General features: G+C 43.1%; 1 protein-coding gene across 5 annotated transcripts in view; it reads left to right on the forward strand.

Annotated features, from left to right (window-relative positions):
* The first annotated feature begins 7,200 nt into the window (after window positions 1-7,200).
* The window catches only part of Zbtb5 (zinc finger and BTB domain containing 5), a 23,484-nt gene continuing 8,271 nt past the window's right edge, over window positions 7,201-22,413 (forward strand). The window contains exons 1-2 of one of the 5 annotated variants that reach the window (XM_029570733.1): window positions 7,430-7,444; window positions 7,863-8,502. The gene's annotated coding sequence lies outside the window, so the exon portion shown is untranslated. Of the gene's footprint in view, window positions 7,317-7,429; window positions 7,445-7,500; window positions 8,503-22,413 lie in introns of those variants that run through there. The other 4 variants (XM_029570734.1, XM_008847688.3, XM_008847685.3 and 1 more) reach the window with 4 other exon arrangements.

Genomic DNA, 22,413 nt, shown 5'->3' on the forward strand with positions numbered 1-22,413 from the left:
CTGAAATTTTACCTTTCATCTCTGATTTTGTTGATTTAGAGGTGTTCTTTCTTTCTTTTGGTTAACTGAGCTAGAGGTATATCTATCTTGTTTATTTTCTCAATGAACCAGATCTTAGATTCATTGATTCTTTGTATTGTTTTCTTTGTTGCTATTTCATTAATATCTGCACTGATTTTTGTTATTTCTTGTCTGCTGGGTTTGGGTTTCATTTGTTGTTTCTTTTCATGTGTCTTGAGTTGCAATGTTAAGTCATTTTTTTGTGTTCTTTCCGATTACTTAAAGTAGGCACTTAGAGGTATAAACTTCCCTCTAAGGACTACTTTCAACGTGTCCCAGAGGTTTTGTTGTGTTGTATTGTCCTTTTCATTTAATTCCAGGAATACTTTTATTTCTTTCTTAATTGCTCTTTTGATCCATTCATCATTCAGGAGTGTGTTGTTTAATCTCCATGTGTTCATGTGGTGATTAGGGCTTCTTCTGGTGTTGATTGTAAGCTTTATTGCATTGTGGTCTGATAGAATGCATTGAATTATTCCAATCTTTTTGTATTTGTTGCGGCTTGTTTTGTGCCCCTGTATATGGTCGATTTGGAGAAGGTTCCATGGGGTACTGAGTAGAAAGTATGTCCTTTGGTGCTCTGGTGGAATACTCGGTAGATGTCTGTTAAGTCCATTTGATGTATGGTATTGTTTAATTCAGATGTGTCTCTGTTAACTCTCTGCCCTCTTTTGAAAGAAAGGAAAGGAGACAGAAAAAATGCTTCTTGGGAGGACTCACAGTGAATACTGCCAGCCTCGGTTTATTTCAGCTCTGTCTTTTTATACAGAAGAACTCAATTAGTTACAACTGCTGTATTTCCCCACCTGTATCTGAGGGTCAGGGAGCAGTCAGATCAAAGGCTTCCACTATTGCAGGTGTTGTGAGGCTCTCCATATAAACATATTCCTCCTAATAAGGCAAATTAGATACTGGTGTGCATAACACACGCTCAGTAAACAAGCCTGACACAGCTGAATGATTAGCGGCTCCCGACAGGTGCACCACAGTTTGGTGAATATGCTCATGATTATAATATCTTCTTAGTTTATTGTTCATTTTTTATGTGTATGAGTGTATTCCCTGCATGTGTGTAAGTGCACCACTGTTGTGCAATGCCCATGGAGATCAGAAGACAGCATTGGATCACCTGGAACTGGAGTTGCAGATGTTTGTTAGCTGCCACGTGGGTACTGGTAATGGAACCTGGATTCTCTGCAAGGTCGGTCAGTGCTCTTAACCGCTGAGTCATCTCTCTAGCCCCTCAGCTGCCTTTCTTATAAGGCCCAGGCCCAACTGTCTAAAGATGGAACCACCCACAATGGGTTTGTCCCTTCTACATCAATTAGCAGTAAAGAATTGGTATCATAGAATGGGGTAGTGCCATGATAGATGTGACCATGATGCTTTCTGGAAGACTGTAGAAGCATTTGGAAAACCATTGAGTGCCTCAGTGCTTAATGAGCTGCTGTGGGAACTTGGAGAGCAAAGCAGATGATGGAAGCCTGCTTTGTGAAGTTTCCAAGGGAAGTAAAGACTCTTTCAGGGCTGTTTGTGTGATATTTTGGATTAAGAATCTGTAGAAATAAAACCTTTGCTTTAGTGGAACAATAGATGCTGGTTCAGCTGGGGCTGAAGAATCAGCTATGCTTAATAAGAGATCAGTGAGGTGAAATGTTCTGGGGAGTGTTTCCTCAGAGTCAGCACACAGAAGCTATGGTCCAGAAGGGGCCAAGGATACATCTCAAGCTGGAAGCCGAACCTGGCAATGTGTGACAATCTCTCACATGGTACTGGTTTTGAAGGCATGAAGGGGTCATGGAGAGCAGCTGAGGCTTGGCACTGTATGAAGCCAGGAGAAGCCCATTAGTGAAGGTGCAGCCTCAGCTGCACAGGAGACCCCAGGATATTAGAGATGCCAGAACCAGGAGATGACCACTAAGGACAGCAGCAGGTGTGGAGTGGAGCTGACCTGGGACTACAAGACAAGCTACATGTGCTGCTGATGACAGAGCAAGAAAGTTGGGGCTACCCAAACCCTTTGTAGCCCATAAAATCATGAACAAGTCCTTGAGGTCAGACACAGAGGTGTTTACATTATTAGATTTGTTAGATTTTGGGTTTGCTTTGATCTGATTTTAACTGTACCCTTGTTCTTCCCTCTTGTGTGTAGTTTATTTTGGATTTTACAGGAACTCACAGTTAAAAGATTTTGGATTTTTTTTAACTTAAAATTTTATTTTAGTTATTTTCTTTTTATTATATATGTATATGTCTGGCCTACATGCATGTAAGTGTACCACAAAATTAAAATGTATGTAATGCCTGCAAATATCAGAAGAAGGTGCTGGATCTTCTGAAATTGGAGCTATAGATGGTTTTTTTGCTGCAGTGTGGGTGATGAGAACTGAACCTGTGGCGTTTTTTGTTGTTGGTGGGTTTTTTTGGTCTTTTTGAGACAGGGTCTCCCTGTAGCCACAGCTGGCCTGGATTTACTATGGAGACCAGGCTTGCCTAGAAGTCACAGAGATCCACCTGCCTCTGCCTCCTGAGGGCTGGGACTAAAGGTGTGCACCACCACACCGGCCACAGAAAGTACTCTTAACTGCTGAGCAGTCTCTCCAGCCTCAAGAGAGAGTTGGAACTTTTAAGTGATGGAATTTGTAAGGACTGGGGTTTTTGTTTTGTTTTTTTTTTTTTGAGACAGGGTCTCCCCATAGCCCCAGCTGGCCTGGAACGCACCATGTCGACCAGTTTGGCCTTGAACTCACAGAGATCGCCTGCCCCTGCCTCCCGAGTGCTAGGATTAAAGACATGCACCATCACACCTGGCTAAGGACTTGGAGTTTTAAGTCGAGCTGTGCTATATATTGTGATATTAGCATGAGGTTTTATGGACAAGAAATGAAAGAGTATGTTTTAAAGGTCATGTGTTGACAAGGAGTGAGGTGTCCTGGTTCAATTTGTTGTCAACTTGACACAATCCTGGGCATACCTGGGAAGAGGGAATCTCAGCTGAGGAATTTTCTCCATGGATTGGCCTGTGGGGCATTTTTCTTGATTTCTAATTGATGTAGGAGAGCCCAGGCCCTTGAGGTGGTGCCATCTTTGGGCAGGTGGGCATGGGCTGTATAAGGAAAATAGTGGAGCAAGCCAGAGGAAGCAAGCCAGTAAACAACCTTCCTCATGGTCTCTGCCTCAGTTCCTGCCTCCAGGTTCCTGTTTGAGCTCCTTCCCTTGTTTCCCTCAGTGATGGGTGTTATAAGTTGAAATAAACCCTTTCCAAGTTTTTGGTGTTTTATCACAGCAACAGAACAGCAAACTAAGACAAATATCTTACCGATACTTTTGTTGGGTAAGTTAGATTAGGAAAAATTTTGTTAATGATTTGAATATCTAAAAATTTTCATAATTATGACTAATGTCATACCTGTTGTAAGAATTAAATTAATACAGGTGCCTTATAAAATTAAAAATTAACACCTGATATGGTGGTACACTCCTTTAACCCCAGTGTTCTGGGGGCAGAGGCAGGTTTGGAACTCATTATGTAGACCAGGCTGGCCTCAATCTCACAAAGATGCACCTGATTTTGCCTCCCTGGTGCTGGGACAAAAGGTGTGCGCCACTATGCCCAGTCCTGTATATGGACCCTTAACTCCTATACCTACACAATTAGACTGTGCCTTTCTTTTTCAGCAGCCATGGTGGACAGCCTTGGATATACTTTTTCGCATCTGTGTGTTTTCTGTAGCATGAATTTTTAGAAAGAAGTCATGAGTTAAAAGAGAATAAATGCATATTTTAAATTTTGAGACAGTACTAGGTTATCTTCAAAGACCGTGAATAGTCCCACCAACATGAGAAAAGTGCTCATTAACAAGTAATTTGTTGCTATGGTTGCCAGTGTGATGACCTGAAATATTAGTTAGGTCACAGAATTCCCATAAGGTTCACACAAGCAAAAGGACCTCTCAATAGTGCCTGGCTTGTTATTCCAAATTGTCCTGGTTAGTTTTAATTGTCAACTTGACACACTATAGAGTCACTTGGGAACAAGAGACCTCAATTGAAGAATTTTCTTCATCAGATTAGCCAAGTCTGTGGGGCATTCTCTTGACTGCTAATTGATGTGGGCGGGCCCAGCCCACTGTGGGTCCTGCCATCCCGAGGCAGGTGGTTCTGAGCTGTACAAGAAAGCTAGCTTAAGTTTAAGAAAGCCAGCCTCAGGCTAGAGAGATGGCTCAGCAATTAAGAGCAATGGCTTTTATTGCAGAGGACATGGGTTCAGTTCCCAGCACTCACATGGCAGCTAATAACTGTAGGTAACTCCAGTTCCAGGGGGATCCGACACTCTTTTTCAGCCTCACAGGCATATACAACACAGGTGCACTGACATACACGCAGGCAAAACTCTCATATACACATAATAAAAATATTTTTGTCTTTTTGTGACAGGGTCTCCCTGTAGCCCCAGCTGACCTGCAACTTGCTATGGAGACCAGGTTGTCCTTGAACTCACAGAGATTCTCCTGCCTCTGCCTCCCAAGCCTCTGCCTCCCAAGTGCTGGGACTAAAGGCATGTGTGCACCACCATGCTTGGCTATAAAAATAAATTTTTAAAGAAAAATGAAAGAAAGCTAGTCTAGGTCAGGAAGGGTCAGTAAACAGCATTCCTCCATGGTTTCTGCTGAGCTCCTTGACTTCCTTCAGTGATGGATTGTGAACCCTGAAGTGTAGACCCAATAAACCCTTTCCTCCCCAAGTTGCTTTGGTCAGAATGTCTTACCACAGTAATAGAAAAGCAAGCAATGGTCTACCTATATGCTTGAGAAACAGAGCCTGAGTCCAGCTGACATGGCCAAATGAGAAATGAGAAAAAACCCCAATAAATGGATGCTTTTGGAAGTCCTCATCAAGAATTTCTAATGGACTTTGAATTAGACATTTGAAATTCACCCTGTTCTCACTTCTCCTGGTTCCCTGACTATAATTTGTGCCTAACTACTCTTGCCTTTATTTCTCCTTCACAGGCACCACTCAAGGAATTTGGGTATCCTCTTTAGAGGGTAATGTGATGAGAATAGGAGGTAGAGACTAAGTTACTTTTTGTTTGTTTGTTTTTGGTCTTTTTGAGACAGGGTTTCCCTGTAGCCCCAGCTGGCCTGGAACTCACTTTGTAGATCAGGCTGGACTTGAACTCACAGAGATCTGCCTGCCTCTGCCTCCCAAGGGCTGGGACTAAATGTGCACCACCACACCCGGCTTGACAAGACAGTTTTAAAGTAAAGACCCCCAAATGAAAATGACCAGTTTCTTTCTCAACTGAGAACTGGAAATTTCCTTAGATATGCCAGTAAATTTATCCTTGAGACTAGAGATGCCAGAAAAGGGATGTATTCATGCTCTTTTTATACAAATCAATCTGGCATAGCTAAGGAAAATACAAGACAACTACGAGAGAATAAAGGCTGGGGAAAATAGTCTTTCTAAAAAGGTTCCTGGAATACTTGGGGCCTCTGGCTATCGAACAGGATCAATAGCTGTGATTCTATTAATCCTCCTGGTAGGGACATGTATAATAAGTATACTCAGTAAATTTATCAAAAACGAAGGAGAGGCCACCAGACTCCAGGTGACTTGTCAAGAATATCATAGCGTTTCTCTTGAATAACATATGGGATAAAGATGATGAAGAGGAGGGGATATTATGGAAATAGAAGAGCACATCGGCTGCTTAAAGCTTTTACAATGTGATGGTAATTAAGAACTCTTTCCTGGTGCAGGAAAAGCCTGGAGATAGAAATGGGGACGTGAACAAGAATCTTCCCTGGCCCCTGTGGTTAACCAGGATAGAAGGCTTTATTTTCCAAAGCTATCACATTCCTGTAACCTTTACCCAGTATAGAAGTCTTTGTTTCTCATAGCTTTTGAATTTCTGTTAGGTTAACTTACTTGATTACTATGTATATGCTATGTACCTTTTGCTTGCACTCCTCACATATGAGTATAAAAGCCCTCCAAAACTTGAATAAGGGGTCTGACTCTCCTTTATGGAAACATCAAGAGGTCAGTCCCACTAGTGTGAAATTAAACTCCCTCTCCTCACCTGATGTTGGTCTCTGATTTTTCGGTAACAAAACAAACTCTGTAACAAAAACTCTGAGGGGAGAGACTAAGCTGACATAGTATTGGATGTTAAGTTCTGAAGACACAGGGGTGTCTCCTCCTGGGGGACGAGCACACCGGACTCCTTTTCCCTCCTGATCCTGCAGAAACCTTTGCGAAGCCGGGAACACTGAGCCCTGCAGTTTGTGTTTGGTGGTGGGAACTGCAAACTTGATTGTGGAGTCGGATCCAGACAGCCGTCGCATCCGTCTTTCCCACACTCGTTTGGGCCACCAAGACTAGACGCGTCCAGCCTAAGTGCCACCAGACGAGTGGTCTTTCATGTTCCGAGTTTTAACCCTGCCGGTTTGGATTTATTAGACTTAAATAGCTTCTTGGAACTTCATTTTTCTCTTTTCTCACGTCTACGAGTCGGGAGCAGCCTGCAACCCGCACAACTGTGCGGTGGGAACTCACTTCAGACGACACAGCCCAAATCATCGCAGGGCCGGCGCCACGAGGGAGGGGGACAGCCCTCAGCACCAGCCAATGGAGAGACACGCTACTGCCAGCCCTAACTGTGATTGGCTCAATTAGAGGAGACCCGCCTCCCTCAACCATACTGGATTTTGATTGGTTGTTGCACAAAGTCGCTTTTCTATCGTCCTAACCTGGAGTTGCTTAGTGATAAATCCCGCCCCCAGAGGCCTTTAATAATAGGCTTACATGTTGTAAAGCAAACGGTGATTGGTCCGGGCGTTCACGGGGCCGGTGGTAGTAAACAGACAGCTAGACAGCCAGGCAGAGGACCGCTGATTGGTCAGGCTTTCGGGAGGCTGGTTCGCGACAAGGCTGTCTGCATTCCTGCCTAGCCCCGCCCTCCCCTCTGCTGATTGGCAGCTGCCGGCTTGGGGGGAAGGGGGAGAGGCCTCGCGTCACATCCGTTAACTGGTCGGCCGCAGCCGGGTTCGCAGAGAACCGCGCGAACCGACTGAGGGAGACACGGAGCGAACCAAGGGGCGGGCGGGGGGCGGGACGGGCGGAAGGGGCGGAAATCACAGCCCAGAGAAGCCAGTCTGGACGTTCCCGCCTCCTTCTACAGGGTCAGTCTGCTGGAGAAGGGTCACCGCCTCCTCCCGCGAGGAGCAGGGGGGCGGAGCCCGACTCAGGTGAGGCGACCCTGTCAGCCTGAGTGGCGGCGCGCGCGGCGCGCTCACATGCAGGCGGTTGAGGCGCGCCGAGGCTGGGGGAGCGCGCAGATAATCCGGGAGCCGGCCGGCCCCTCTGCGGCCGAGGGGTATTGTTACCCTTCGCCTCCGCGGGGCCAGGGCGGGTGGGAGGTGGGCTCTTCTGCGCAGGCGTCCCCCGTGCCCCGACGCCCGGTTGTCTGCGCGGGGTGGGGCAGGGGCGCGTGGCCCTGCGGGTTTCGAGCTGGTGACGGAGCTCTCCGGGATGGCGTGGGAACGGCCTCCGGACCTGCCTCCGGGCACGCCGAGCGGACGAGCTGCTGCCCTGCGCGGTGGGGGTGGGTGGCTCTCCTGCCCCGGTCCCGGGTCTTCCTGAGTGGAGCAATGAGGTTTCTGTTCTTCGGGGCAAGGCCATAGGCAGTCCGGACTCCGGTGGCGACTACCGGGGTGGAGTCAGTGCTTTGGAATGCCCTAACTTGTTAGACCAAAGTGTTCAGTAGGCATTTACCGAATGCCCACTTCTTCCAGGCTTCGTGCTAGGAGCCGTGGGATGCGGGGGTAAGAGTCATCCCATCGCTCCCTCAGGAGAACCGGCAGCTTTGCACAAAAACTGTCTAAGACAGTGGATTAAGGGGGCTTGAAGGTTAGTTTCTTTTATTTTCCAAAATGCCATTTGCTATGGTCATACTGCATCCTCGTATAGTGGAAGATACTGTAGAAGCCACATTTTAAGTGTTTAACTTGGAGGACCAATTTTTTAGATAGAGATACAGCCAAGTCTTGATTCCTTAGTCGTGTGCCCCCGGGTCTGGTTAATTTAAATGAGTAAACTCCTAAAAATTGAAACAAAAATATTTTCAAAATATGTCCTTGTGCTTTTAAGTTGCAGTAACATGTTACGTACTTTGGATTTTTAGAGGGTGAGTACTGTGCTGTCATCATTACTGATTGTATGAGATGTGCCTTTGATTTTAAAAGGTGAACTGGGCACCCCATTATTTTTCTGGAGGTTTTTGTTTTTATTTGCCAGTCAGTGGAGAAGGGAGAGGACAGGCAGAGGAGAGCATTTTAGAGAAAAGCCTTTACACCCAAGGGAGACGGTCACTATTTGCTTTAACCCTTCTGGAAATCTTGGCAAACTTGAAGACTGCTGCCGGTGATCTGCCAGGTAAGGGAAACTGGATGAGGGTTTTGCTAAATAAATGCACCAGGACGTTTTGAAGAGTGCGTTACCTGAAAATTTACCATTTTTCTCTAAAAGTTGTATCAAAACAAAATGTTTTGTTTGCTGGAGATACTGGCCCTTTGGATTCTGATTTATTAGTGTGTCTTCAGCTAAATTCTGCAGCTTTGGTGAATTGATGAGTGATGAGATTTGGAGGAAAAGCATTTTATGGAGGAAGTGGTGGGGTTTTTCGTTTTGTTTTGTTTGGTTTTTGGTTTTTGTTTTGTTTTGTTTGAAACAGGGTCTCCCTGTAGCCCCAGCTGGCTTGGAACTCGCTGTGTAGACCAGGCTGGCCTCAAACTCACAAGAGATCTGCCAGCCTCTGCCTCCCAAGTGCAGAGGGGGTGTTTTTAAAATTCAGGTCTGTCCCAGACCATCCAAATGGAAGCATTAAAAAATTATTTTGAGGTGGGTGAGATGGCATGCTGACAGTTCTGGCAACCTGAGTTTGATCCCCTGAACCCACCTTGTGGAAGGAGAGAACCAACTCCTGAAAGTTGTTCTCTGACCTCCACATAGGTGCTGTGGCAGATGCACACATAAATAAATGTATTAAAATTTTATTTGGACAGCAAAATGCATCTAGGTATTTTGGTATTTAAAGTACTAAGCATTAATTATATATCATTGAAGACAATGAAAGTGGCAAAACTTGATGGGGTGCTGATACAAAACTTTGAGTCAGCCTACACTTCTAGGAAAGGGGGAAAAGAGTACTCAGAGCACTGATTCCATGTCAACGTTCAACTCTTTTTTTTTTTTTTTTTTTTTTTTTTTTTTTTTAAGGATCTACCTGTAGCCCCAGCTGGCCTGGAACTTGATATGTAGACCAGGCTGGCCTTGAACTCACTGAGATCCACCTGCCTCTGCCTCCCAAGCGTTGGGAATAAATGCCACACCCAGCTTCAGCTCATTTTTTAAAAACATAAATTGGCTGTAAATGCTTTTTCCCTCTGTCAGTTTCTAGCATACGGTTTATTTATTTATTTTTACTGTATTTGCCATTTCTCAAATAGGGTTGTTCAGTGGAGGCAGGTTTTGTCTGGAGCAGGTGGGATGGATTGTAACACTACAGTGCATCTTTTGTCTATCTGAGTGAACTTCTCATGCTAAAAGACCAGCTGTTTCTGGGTCAAGTCTTGAGCTTTACAGTCTTCATCAATTTCAGTGCTGAATAGTGGCTTTTAATGTCAAGATCCAGTTTTTTGGGGGGTGCCTTTCATTTTATTTATTTTCTGTGTATCTGCTAAAAAAGCTTTTAGGGGCTGGAGAGATGGCTCAGCGGTTAAGAACACTCCTTGTTCTTGCAGAAGACCCGGTTTTGAATCCCAGCACCCACATGGCTGCTAACAACTGTTCATAATTCCAGTCCCAGGGGATCCAGCAGCCTCTTCTGACCTCCGCGGGCATTGTACAACATGGGTGCACTTACGTGCAGGCAATACATGCATACACATTAAAAAAAAAAAAAAAGAAAAAATAAATTTTTAAAAGTAAAAAAATAGCTTTTATTAAACAGATTAGGAATTATGTTGGAGCACTAATTTATGGTAATATAGTACATAATTGTAATAGTAGATATGGGAAGTTCTTAGTATCTAAGATTATTTTATCTGCAGATGATTTTCTTTTTGATCTAATGTATTTGAGTATGTTATTGGTCCAATATTTCCTCTATTCTAAAACTTATTTTATGACATTTTACTTTCTTTGAATATTGGATGGCATAAGCATATTGTAGCTTAATTGGTAGTGTTTAGCCAGGCATGGTGGCACACACCTGCAATCCCAGCACTCAGGGCTCTGAGGCAGGAGGATTGTGAATTCAAGGACAGCGTAGGCTACATAGTTAGACCGTGTCTCATGAACAAAGAAAAAAAAATGACAGCTTTTTTTCTTTTCTAGTGTTACATAAAATAATGAAGTTTATAATCACTGGCATTTGAGACTTAATAAAATGTGGTACAATTAAAAGAGCTGTACTCAGGCTGGAGAGATGGCTCAGCAGTTAAGAACACTGACTGTTCTTGCAGAAGACCCAGGTTCGAATCCTAGCACCCACATAGCAGCTAACAACTGTCTGTAACTCCAGTTCCAGGGGATCCAACGGCCTCTTCTGACCTCCGTGGGCATTGCATGACATGGGTGCACTTACCTACATGCAGGCAATACATGCATACACATAAAATAAAAATTAAAAAGAGCTGTACTCAATTCATTGTAATTGTAATTAGTGAATTTTACAAATTTATCTTTACTCTTGAGAAACTTTGTTGTTGAAGAGAGCTTATTAGGAATTGGTTATTTTTCTTACATAACTGAAAATTAGCAGAGTTCTTGTTTTACAGACTTTAAGTGGTAGTATTTTTTTAATTACACTTGAGAATCCATTACTTTTATACTCAATAAATGGGTTTACAAATCCTTTATATTCAGTTTCTTAAATTTAGAATGACTAGAGTGAATTGCTTCCTCAGTTTTTTTCCTGTATATATTGTTAACATGGTGTAATTGATTTTTTTCAGTACATCTTAATTATTCAGTTAAAATTTAAAATCCACTAAACCTCATCTTCCTCTAAAACTGCAAAGCTTTCACCTTTGTAGTCCTGTTTTATTCTCTCCTACAAGAATTGGGGAAGGAGGACACAGAAACAAAACCCACTGTTTGAGGGTTCAGTTGTAACAGGAACCCAGAAAGTCAGCAAAAAAAAAAAAACAAAAAAAACTAAACACATGTAGCATAACATTCAGTGTATTCTGTTTTGAAGAGATGGTGAGAACCAGCTCAGCAAGTCAAATACTAGACATTATTAATTTGAGTGATGATTCATACTGCTTCGAAAGTAAACTTGGTATAAGAAATTAAAGCCTTTTTCTCCCCTTTTTTTTTTTTTTTTTTTTTTCCTTTTTGAGACAGGGTCTCCCTGTAGCCCTAGCTGTCCTGGAACTCACTATGCAGACCAGGCTGGCCTTGAACTCACAGAGATCCACCTGCCTCTGCCTGCCAAGCACTAGGATCAAAGGTGTGCATCACCACACTCAGTTCAAACTTTGAGATTTTTGTAGGAAAGAGAAACAAAGGCAGACATTGAACATTTGCACAACTGACAGCAGGTAATGTTGGTTAGGCCTGTGGTCTGATAGAGCATCATCTCAGTTCTGATTCTCCCTTTTTTTAAAAGTTTTATTTATTTTATGTGTATGAGTGTTTTGCCTGCATGTATATAAATGCGCCTGTGTTATGCAGTGCCCATGGAGGCCAGAGGAAGTTGTTGGATCCCCTGGAATTGGAGTTACAGATGGTTGTGAGCCGTCATGTAGGTGCTGGGATTTGAATCCAGGTCCTCTGCAAGAGCAGCCAACGCTCTTAACTGCTGAGCCCTCTCTAGCCCCTCAGTTCTGGTTCTTCAAAGTGATTCTGAAGAAGTTGTTTTCCCTGCATTTGAGGTGCACAGTCTGCTTCCCATGAGGTAATTGCTGTTGCTCTTGTTTTAGGGTATAGCCTCAGTTCCCTTCATGGGGTAATTTGCTACCATTTGAGGGTGATCTCATCATGGGATGATCTTTTTCTGTCAGGTTCACCATTGATATGGATTGGTTTCAATTCCTTGTCATAAAGATCTTTGTGTGTGTCTTTCAGACAGGTTCTCCCTGTAGTCCCAGCTGGTGGCCTGGAACTTGCTCTCTCTCCTTCTCTGTCTCTGTGTCTCTCTCTCATACACATACACACACACACACACACACACACACATGCACACAGATAACTGTAAGTAAATGTTCCAGAAAGGTTTTAAAGTAGTTTATTACTTGTATTTTTTTTCTGGAAAGTGTAATTTGAGCTTCATCTTTTATTTCATGACAAAGATCCAACATAAAACAGTTGCATGTTTTGGTTATGGTTTAATGTATTTCCTGGAGATTCATATGTTGGAAACTTAGTTTTCAGTATAGTCATATTAAAATGTGGGGCTAAGGAGGAGGTCCTCACTGGCCCCTCCCTGCTCTCTAGCTTCTGGTGATCTTCTGTTTATATTCTTAGCATTGTGTTGTCATATGTCATGAGGTAGGGCCCTTACCAGAACGATTTGGACTTTTAACCTAAAAAACTTTTTTTTGTGTGTTTTTGAGACAGGGTCTCCCTGTAGACCCAGCTGACCTGGAACTCACTATGTAGGCCAGGCTGGCCTTGAACTCACAGAGATCCTCCTGCCTCTGACTCCTGAGTGCTGGGACTAAAGGTGTGCACCACCACGCCCAGCTAAATAAATTTTCTTTATAGAAGTACCTAGATCCATATATTTCATGTAGTAATGGAAACAAACTAATAGGTTAAAATAAAAGAGGAATTCACTGGCTTATGAAGCTAAGACGTCCTATGATGACATTAAATTTTGTTGTGACGATCTCAGGGCCTTAGTATTTCTAGGGCATATTCTTTGGTTACTACTTTCTCTTGCTTTGGTTTCATTCTCAGGTTGGCAAAAATGGCTACCCTCAGTGCTAGATTCAAATTCCCTCACAGTTTGTATCTGGGTGAAAGCAGTATTTCTTCTTGATAGCATCAGTTAAAGTCCACAGAGTGGATTCAATTAATGTGGCATGGGCCATACAGCTCACCTCTAAAACAATCAGGGTGATTACTACTGTGGATATCGGATTGGTGAGGTCTTCCTAAATCACCTATCAGAACCTTGGGCAGTATGATCTTTACTACATGGATTAAGAATGGGTAGGGCCGGGTGTAGTGGCACACGTCTTTAATCCCAGCACTTGGGAGGCAGAGGCAGGAGGATTCTGTGAGTTCAAGGCCAGCCTAGTCTATAAAGTGAGTTCCAGGACAGCTGGGTCTACAGGGAGACCCTGTCTCAAAAAGACCAAAAAAAGAAAGAAAAGAAAAGAAAAGAAAAAGAAAAAAAAGAATGGGTAGGAAGGGGCTGGGATATAGCTCAGTTGGTTGAGTACTCACCCAGCATCCACAAAGCCCTGAGTTTGACTCCTAACATCACATAAACTGGCCACGGTGTCACACACCTCTTAATTCCAGCACTCCAGAGTGGAAGTAGGAAGTTCAAGATCATGTTTGATTGAGAAGATAGCTCAGCAGATAAGAGCACCTGCTGTGCAAGTATGAAAACCTAAGGTCAAATCCCCAGAACTCTCATAAAAAGTCAGATATAATCATGTAGTAACCCCAGCACCATGGTGGAATGGAGGCAGGATCACTGTAGCTTGGTAAGAGCCTAACTCCAGGTTCAGTGAGCAACCCTATCACAAAAGGAATTAGGCAGAAGGTGATAGAGCAGGATACCTGACATCCTTCCCTGGCCTCCAGGAGAGTATCCACACAGGCACATACACACTCATTTATATGTGCACACATACTACATATTTAGCACCCCTTCTATGTATAGTCACAAAGGAAAAAGGAAGTTCAAAGTCATTCTTGGATAGGTAGTGAGTTGAGGCCGGCCTGGGCTACATGAGACCCTAGCTAAAAAAAAGAATGGGAGAGAAAGCAGTTTCTTCCAAAGACATAGTAGACAGACATCCTTCTCCACCTTCTAAAAGGTACATTTTGAATGTTGATTTGTAAGAAAATGTTACCAAGTTTTATATTGTTTGTGATACTTGCTGCTGTGTAACAGATCACCTCAGAACTTCATTTAATTGCCTCTTCACAGTTCTGGAGGATGACTAGACTCAGGGAGATGATTCTTGGGGTTTGTGGTGGTTATAGTCAGTAACTGGGGCTGACATCATCTTGAAGGAAAGCTTAACATATGTGGAAGTATATTGTCAGCTGACCTTCGGCTAGGCCTCATAGCTTGGTGGCTGGGTTTGAGGAATGAGCAAAATGATAAGGCAAAAGCTATCATTTTCTGGCCTCCCTTACATATCACATAGTATAACTTTTGCCATAGAGTCCAGCGTAGCTTCAAGGGGAGTAAACAGACTATTTCTCAGTAAGTGTCATTATCGTAAGAAACCATGTGGGATCAAAGATCTTAATGTTGCCAGCCATCTTAACAAATAGCATCTGTCTTCTTTCAGGTGACTGGTTTTATGAAGAACATGAAATACAAATTAAGCTATAGTTCTTGGGTTGGCCTTATTTTGACTAGATTGTTTTGATGCCTAGTGTTACACCATATCACTTTTTAGCTCTCAGACCTTCTTTCCTCCTCCCTCATATCCTTTTGGGTTCTTTTTTTATTTTTAAAAATATTTTTTAGCTGGGTGTGGTGGCACACACCTTTAATCCCAGCACTTGGGAGGCAGAGGCAGGTGGATCTTTGTGAGTTCCAGGACAGCTGGGGCTACAAGGAAACCCTGTCTCAAAAAAGACCAAAAAAGATTAAAATTTATTTTTTAATTTTATGCGTATGAGTGTATTGCCTGCATATACGTAACTGCACCTGTATCATGCAGTGCCAACGGAGGTCAGAGGAGGGTATCAAATCCCCTGAACTGGAGTTATGAACAGTAAATAGCTGCCACATGGGTGCTGGAAACCAAACCCGGTTTGCAAGAGCAGCCAGTGCTCTATACCGCTGAGCCATCTCTCCAGCCCTGCCTTTTAGGTTCTTGCTAGTGAATTATCTTGACCCCCTTTAATGTATAATTTGTTAAATGGATAAATGAGGAAACATTCTTTGTTTTAGAAGTCATAACACAAAGACCATGCCCCCTTGATTCCCTAGCACAGTGAAATGGGGGTAGATGAGACTGTAAGTTCAGCATATAGTGCTCTCAGAACATTGACTCTTTCTTTTTTTGGAGGAGGGGGTCTTTTTGAAACAGGGTCTCCCTGTAGCCCCAGCTGTCCAGGAACTCACTATGTAGACCAGGCTGGCCTTGAACTCACAGAGATCTACCTGCCTCTGCCTCCTGAGTGCTGGGATTAAAGGCGTGCGCTACCGCGCCTGGCAGATAGTTATATTTTAATATCTGAATTGATTAGATTTCTTTCTGTGTGATGTACACTATTGCCAGAAAGTTCAATTGAGGAAGTGTAACATGATAAATTATTTTGTTAATTCTTTTTAAGAGACAAGATATAACTATGTAGTCCTTGCTGGCCTGGAATTTGCTATGCAGATCAAGCTACCCTCAAACTCACAGAGATCTGCCTGTCTTTTTCTCTTCAAATGCTGGGATTAAAGGCATATGTCGCCATGCTGGGCTCTTATTAATAATTTTTGTTGCAACAATGTGTACTTTTACTTTTATCACTAAGTAACATTTTCTTTAAAATTTTGCTTTTAAGCCAGGAGTGGTGGCGCACGCCTTTAATCCCAGCACTCAGGAGGCAGAGGCAGGCAGATCTTTGTAAGTTCTATGCCAGCCTGGTCTACATAGTGAGTTCCAGGACAGCTGGGGCTACAAGGAGACCCTGTCTCAAAAAGACAAAAAAAAAAAAAATTTTTTTTTTTTGCTTTTAAAATTATGTTTGTGTGGTATATGCATGTGAGTGCAGTACCCTTGGAGTTCAAGCGGTGGGTCTCCTGATGTGGTTCCTGGGAATCGAACTCAGGTCTTCTGCAAGAGAAATACCTGCTTTTAACCACTGAGCCATTTGTCCAGCCAAAGTCAGTGACATCTTAGAATCAAAGGAATTCAGATTTTTTTTCTATTTTTTTTTTTTTTGCAATTGAGGTATTGTTGCTGGAATTTTTTTTTAATTAAAAAAATGTATTTGTATTTTGTGAATGAGTGTTTTGTGTGCATGTATGCATGTGTACCAATTGCGTTCAATGTCTGCAGAGACTAGAAGAGGGCATTAGATGCCCTAGAACTGGAGTTACAGATGGTTGCTAGCTGCCATGTGTGTGCTGGGAACCGAACCCAAGGTCTACTTGCAAGAACAGCAAGTGCTGTTAACTGCTGAGCCATCTCTCTAGTCCTTAAACTTTGTGTGTGCATGTGTATGTGACATGTGTGCCACAACTCATGTGTGGGGGTCGGAGAACAACTCTGTGAATCCCCATCTTTATGTGGAGTCTGATGATTAAATTCAGGTCCCCAGGCCTTTACCTTCTGTGTCATCTCACCAGCCCATATTTGAAAAGTTGTACCTAATGGTCACAAGAATGTTGAGTCAGATACAGAGATTGGTAGTAAATGGCTATTAAAAAGGACTAACAATAGCCCAAGATCATTTTGGCTCTGAATTTGCAACATTCCATTTCTCCACAGTCTTAATGTTCTAGTCAGTCTGGAGAATCTTCAAACCACAGATGTGGTTTCCTCAGAGAACTTTGTGTTACTGTTATTGTGGAGGGGGCCATTTAGATCCATGATCCCACCGCTTCTTAAAGAAATTAGGAAGCAAAATGATAAAAGAAAGGATTTATTTGTAGTTTGGCCAAACCAGGGAAATAAAGCCTCCTAAGTTTCCACCTTTTATGAATGGTGCTAAATTTTATAGGAAAGATGAAATAAAAGTCAGCATTAATTTCTGTTGTCCGGAACTGTGTGAAGTCTCTTGCCTGGAAGGCAACTGCCTCATCTGGCTGGCACCACAGCTTTTGCCCCTCCTTTTCCTAGCATGGCATTTTACTTATTTGGGGTCTGTTGTTTTAATAGTTTGATAGCCAAAGGGAGGCACACAGGTGTCTCCCTTCACCTTGAATTTTCCTCTTCTGCCAGGGCAATCATAGCTCTCCACTCTTGGTTTTTAGATCTCAGTCTTGAGGAAATTGGAATGATATGGTGGATTTGGTGTGAAGGTTCCTGGTATATGCCTGTGTGAAACAAGTATTACAAACAGCATACAAGGGGAGCCAAGCTTAGAAGACATTTAATTAGTGTCAGGTACCAGTGCATAAGAACCATCTTTCCATAACCTCTTGGTTATACCAGCAGACTTTTGTTAGTTACATTTGGAAGGGCCAGCACAAAATGGCTCTATTTTGTTGTTGGCCTTGAGACAGGGTCTCCACATGAAGCACAGGCTGACTTCAGATTCATAGTCCTTGAGCTTTAGCCTCCCAAATGTTGGGGTGACAAACAAGCACCACCATGCCTAGTGTGAGTTCATTTTCTGACAACTTCCTTTCTTGCCTCTGAACAGTTTTCTCTGAAGACATTACTGATTAGCCATCTGGTGGCTTGGTCTCAACTGTCCCTCATCACTGGGATGAAATCTGTTCTGGTTGTTCTGATCTGATCCCACATTGGGGACAGGTGGAATGACAGATGTCAGGGAGTTGATGCCAGTAAAACCCTTTGTGGCCAGATTTAAGCAACAAATAGTTTAGAGGTAACTCTTAGTCCAAGCCTAGTTGGCCATTCTTTGTGTGTTTGGGATGGGAGTGAGGTGTGTACATATTTATGCAAGTGTGTGTATGCATGGAAGCCAGAGGAAGACGTTGGGTGTCATGCTCTCTTACTCTCCATCTTACTTCCTTGTGCGTGACATGGTCTCTTACTGAGCCTGAAGCAAGAGACTCTGTGGTAGAAAGCAAGGACAAATACCTGAAGTCCTCACCGCCACATGTGTGCCGTTGCATGCGTGCTCCCACATAGGAACACACATAGAGGCTTTTTTTTTTTAAGTACTTAGCATAGGCCATAGGCATGGTGGCACACAGCTTTAGTCCAGCACTCAGGAAGCAGAGGCAGGTGGATCTCTATAAGTTCAAAGCCAGCGTAGTCTACATAGAGAGTTCCAGGTCAGCTAGGGCTTCATAGTGGAACTCTGTCTCAAAAAACAAAACAAAAAAGTTCCTAGCAAAATGATTGGCAAGTATGCATTTACAAGGCTTGAGAGTGACAGTAGGTACTGTACTTTACTGTTACTACCACTAGTACCTCCATTACAGTGACCCTTGAGACTTAATCTCTGCCTCTGTTCTCTATAGTGAAAGAGAAAGTGGCTTGCTTTTCTCTAATAGGACCCAAGTTTACACGTTCTCTTAGCTTTTAATACAACTCTGAGGCTTGTACAACATCTAAAAAAACAAAACAAAACAAAAAAAAACATTTAGTTTACTTCTCAAGTCCTAGTGCATCCCTGTTATTGTTATATTGTTATAAAATAATCACCTCTTTGGAACCTGACTCTTACTACTCATCAGTTTATTTTGGAAGGCAGGAGCTACCTAACTGGTCAATATTACATTTTATTCAGTCTCCTCAAAGCCTTAAGCTCTAGGTCGTGTGAGTTGGGTGTGGGTCTGGGATGATGTGTGCTACTACCTGCCACTGTTGGCTCTTGAATCTTGATAGAGCAAGTAGGAGTCTGGCAGTGGCCACCTCACTGAATATCTGTGTTGTCACACAGGAGAGCAAAGAGCAGAGATCCTCAGTGGGAAAGTGTGCTTAGATGATACATTTTGCTCTTGGGAAGTCATCAAAGGTTGAAAAAAAGAAGGAGATGGCTCAGTAGGTAAGAGTGCTTGTTATGCAAGCATGAAGACCTGAGCGCGAATCCCCAGCACCCAAATTAAAAGCTGGCCCATAACCCCAGCTCCGAAGAGGGTAGAGGCAGGAGGATTGCTGAGGCTTACTTGCCACCAGCTTAGTTCCAGGTTCAGTTGCAAGGGAATGTGGTAGAGAGTAATAGAACAGGACTCCCAGTGTCCTCTGTACTCACATGCATGCCCATATACCCCCACACCACACACAGTACTCCCCTCAACGTAACACACACATAAGCAAGAATCATAAATAAAAGAATATGACCGATACAAGGCTATGCTTTGAAGCATTTCACTGTTTCACTAGTTTCTAGAGCAAGATGGCATAGTGCCCTCAGTTGCCACAAGAGAACCTTGGTTTTTGTGGATGAAGAGTTTGTCATTTTGGTTGTTCTCTGGGATCTTGAACAATGTTGGCTTGTTTTAGAAGGCCAGAGCATCAGGGCAAGTAGTTGGTCTTGGTGAGCTGCTTGCCAGGCTGCCTTCGCTTGCAGCTCTTTTGTGGAATGCTGTATAGTGTTTGTGCATGTGGAGACTGCAAAGATCTTACAGTGTATACCTTAGAATGTCAAGGGTCTACTGTGCTTTTTACTTTTTTTTTTTTTTTTGGTCTTTTTGAGACAGGGTCTTCCTGTAGGCTCAGCTGGCCTGTAATTCACTATGTAGACCGGGCTGGCATCAAACTCACAGAGATCTGCCTGTCTCTGCCTTCTAAGTGCTGGGATTAAAGGTGTGTACCACCATGCCTGTGATTTTTTAAATTTTTACATATGTATTTATTTTTTAAAAACCCTTAGTTCTATAAAGCTTGTAACTTCAAAGCAAAACCAAAATACCAGCAGACGTTTTTCCATCCCTTTTTCCTCCAAATCTTACTCTTTAGAGGCAGCCATTTCACATCTGAGCTGTCTTCCACATTTACCTCTGCTTTTCTGAGTGTCTTCCTCATCTTTGAGATAACTATAATAGGTAGCATTGTGTGGGGACGGTAACAATGCAGCACGCTTCCCTACCTTGCCTCTCCTGTAGATCTGCTTCCCTTCTCCCAATATCTCAAATTTGGCTCCCTGTTCATAGTTTTGACTCTGTAAAATATTGTCCGTGAATGAACCACATAGTGTGCTGCAACTATGCAACTGCCTATTTTACTAAAGGTAAGCATTGTTCTGTCTTAAAAATACCTTGTTTTTAAAATGATGTGTCTTCATGCTGGTGAAACTGCTAAATTCTGGACAATCAGCCACATCAGGTCGCTAGCCGTTCCTTTCTCTTGGAAACTTCTTTCTTGAAATTTCCAACTTGTTGCTCCAGCCTTAACTGCCTAGTTGGCAATGTTGAACTTCATCATTATTATCCTCAGACTTCTCTTTGTCTATCTTCTCTCATGGTTCTTGTTACCAAAGTTTGTAGGGTCAAAACCTAGACCCTGACAGTTCCAACTGACAGTCTCTGCTAACCATCCCACCTCCAATACACCAATTAAAGAGAAAAGTAATAATGAAGAGCAGATTAGAAGATGGATTCAGTGTGGCCACATTGGGAGGAGGAACAAATAAAGAGTCCAGTGGGTGACCTTCCAAGTCCATGTTCAGGTGATATCAAGAGGTTTAGATTTATTTTATTTATTCATTTATTTATTTATGGTATTTGGGGTCTCTCTGTAGCCCCATCTGGCCTGGAATTCACAGAAATCTGCCTGCCTGTTCCTCCCAAGTGCTGGGACTAAAGGCATATGCCACCACACCTGGCTAGAGGTTTAGGTTTAAACAGGGTAAGAGGTGACATAATTAAGCAGGACCTGGGTCAAAGTGTAGCTGGTCCCATCATTGACGCCAGACTTCAGTCTGTTTTGCAAGGTGCTCTGGTGAGTTGTCAGAACTGTGTGAAATCTCTTCCTTCCCCCAACATGAGATTCCTGGGGAAGTTTAATTCTTTGGGGTTTATTGGTTCCGTAAATAGCACAGGGGCCTGTCTTCTCTCCTGCCAGGACAGCACCATGGGTCTTCTGGGTCATTCATTGTTCTGTTTTTGGTTTTCCACAGCTTGTTTAAGTAAATAGCCTTTAGTAACTTCCTGAGACAGGAAGTTTAGGAAGTAAACCTTTGGGTTCTTGCTTTTCTGAAAATGCTTTAGTATTTCATCACAATTGATTAATATCTGAGGGGTAGAATCTTGTATTGGAAATAATTTTATGGGAGAATTTTGAAGAAATTATCTTTTAGCCTTCAGTATTGCTTTGAAAAAGTCAAATGCCAATTTTATTCCTGATTCTTCAAAAACCTGTCTTTGCCACCCACTTAGACCCCAAACTCTGGCCCTTTTTAAAAACAAATATAACTCCAGGCGTGGTGGCGCACGCCTTTAATCCCAGCACTTGGGAGGTAGAGGCAGAGGCCAACCTGGTCTACATAGTGAGTTCCAGGACAGCTGGGGCTACAGAGAGACCCTGTCTCAAAAAGACCCCCCCAAAAAATTATAACATTGATTATTTATTAATGCGTTGGGGGCATGTAAGTCAGAGGACAACTTACAGTTATTAGTACTTTCCACCTGGGAGTCCTAGGGTCATCGGGCTCATCTCACCAGCCCCTGTATCAGTTCTTAAATAGTTTTCCTTTTCCATTTACTGTCTCTTGTCTTTCTTGATCAGAGTTAGACCTCAGTCTTTCTGTTCAATTTTATTTCTCCATTGTCATATCTGATGTTTGCCCATTAATGGTCTTCAAATTCTAGTAACTTTAAAAGTTTTACCATTTTTAATTGCTAATTGTATGAAAGCAGAGCAGTGAAGACCACTGACCAGACAACTCCATGGGGTGGGGTGTCACACAGGAGTTTATTTGAGAACAAACAGACTGCTGGGTTGCCTCTCCAGGAGCAGAGAAACGGGAGCAAGCAGGGGAAATCAGACATCTTTTATAGGTAGTTTGGTGGTTGGGTAACTTCCATGATATAGGCTGTGCATTTTAGCTCAGGATTGGTTGGTCTCCCAATAAACAGGGACTTGCCCAGGGTTAAGTTTGAACCCACCTAGAATGCTGTGCTGCATTTTAGGAGCCCACCAGTAACCTAACAGTAATAGTTTTTTCTTCTTTCCCTTTCTTTCTGTCTTTTTCATCCTTTCCCTTCTCTTCCCTTTGCTTTCTCTCCTCCTACCCAAACAGTTGGCTTTGAACTCAGTATTCCTGCTTCAGCCTCCCCAGTACTGGGATTACAGCCATGTATCACCATGGGCTTCCAAAATCTCAGAACATTCCTCTTTTAATAAAAGTACTCTTTTATCTTGGCTGGGTGTGGTGGCTCAGACCTGTAGTCCCAGCCCTTGGGAGGCAGAGGCAGGCAGATCTCTGTGAGTTCAAGGCCAGCCTGGTCTACATAGTGAGCTCCAGGCCAGCTGGGGCTACAGGGAGACCCTGTCTCAAAAAGACCAA

This window comes from Nannospalax galili, unplaced genomic scaffold (assembly GCF_000622305.1).
Source record: "Nannospalax galili isolate Female #2095 unplaced genomic scaffold, S.galili_v1.0 scaffold263, whole genome shotgun sequence".
Taxonomy (NCBI): Eukaryota; Metazoa; Chordata; class Mammalia; order Rodentia; family Spalacidae; genus Nannospalax; species Nannospalax galili.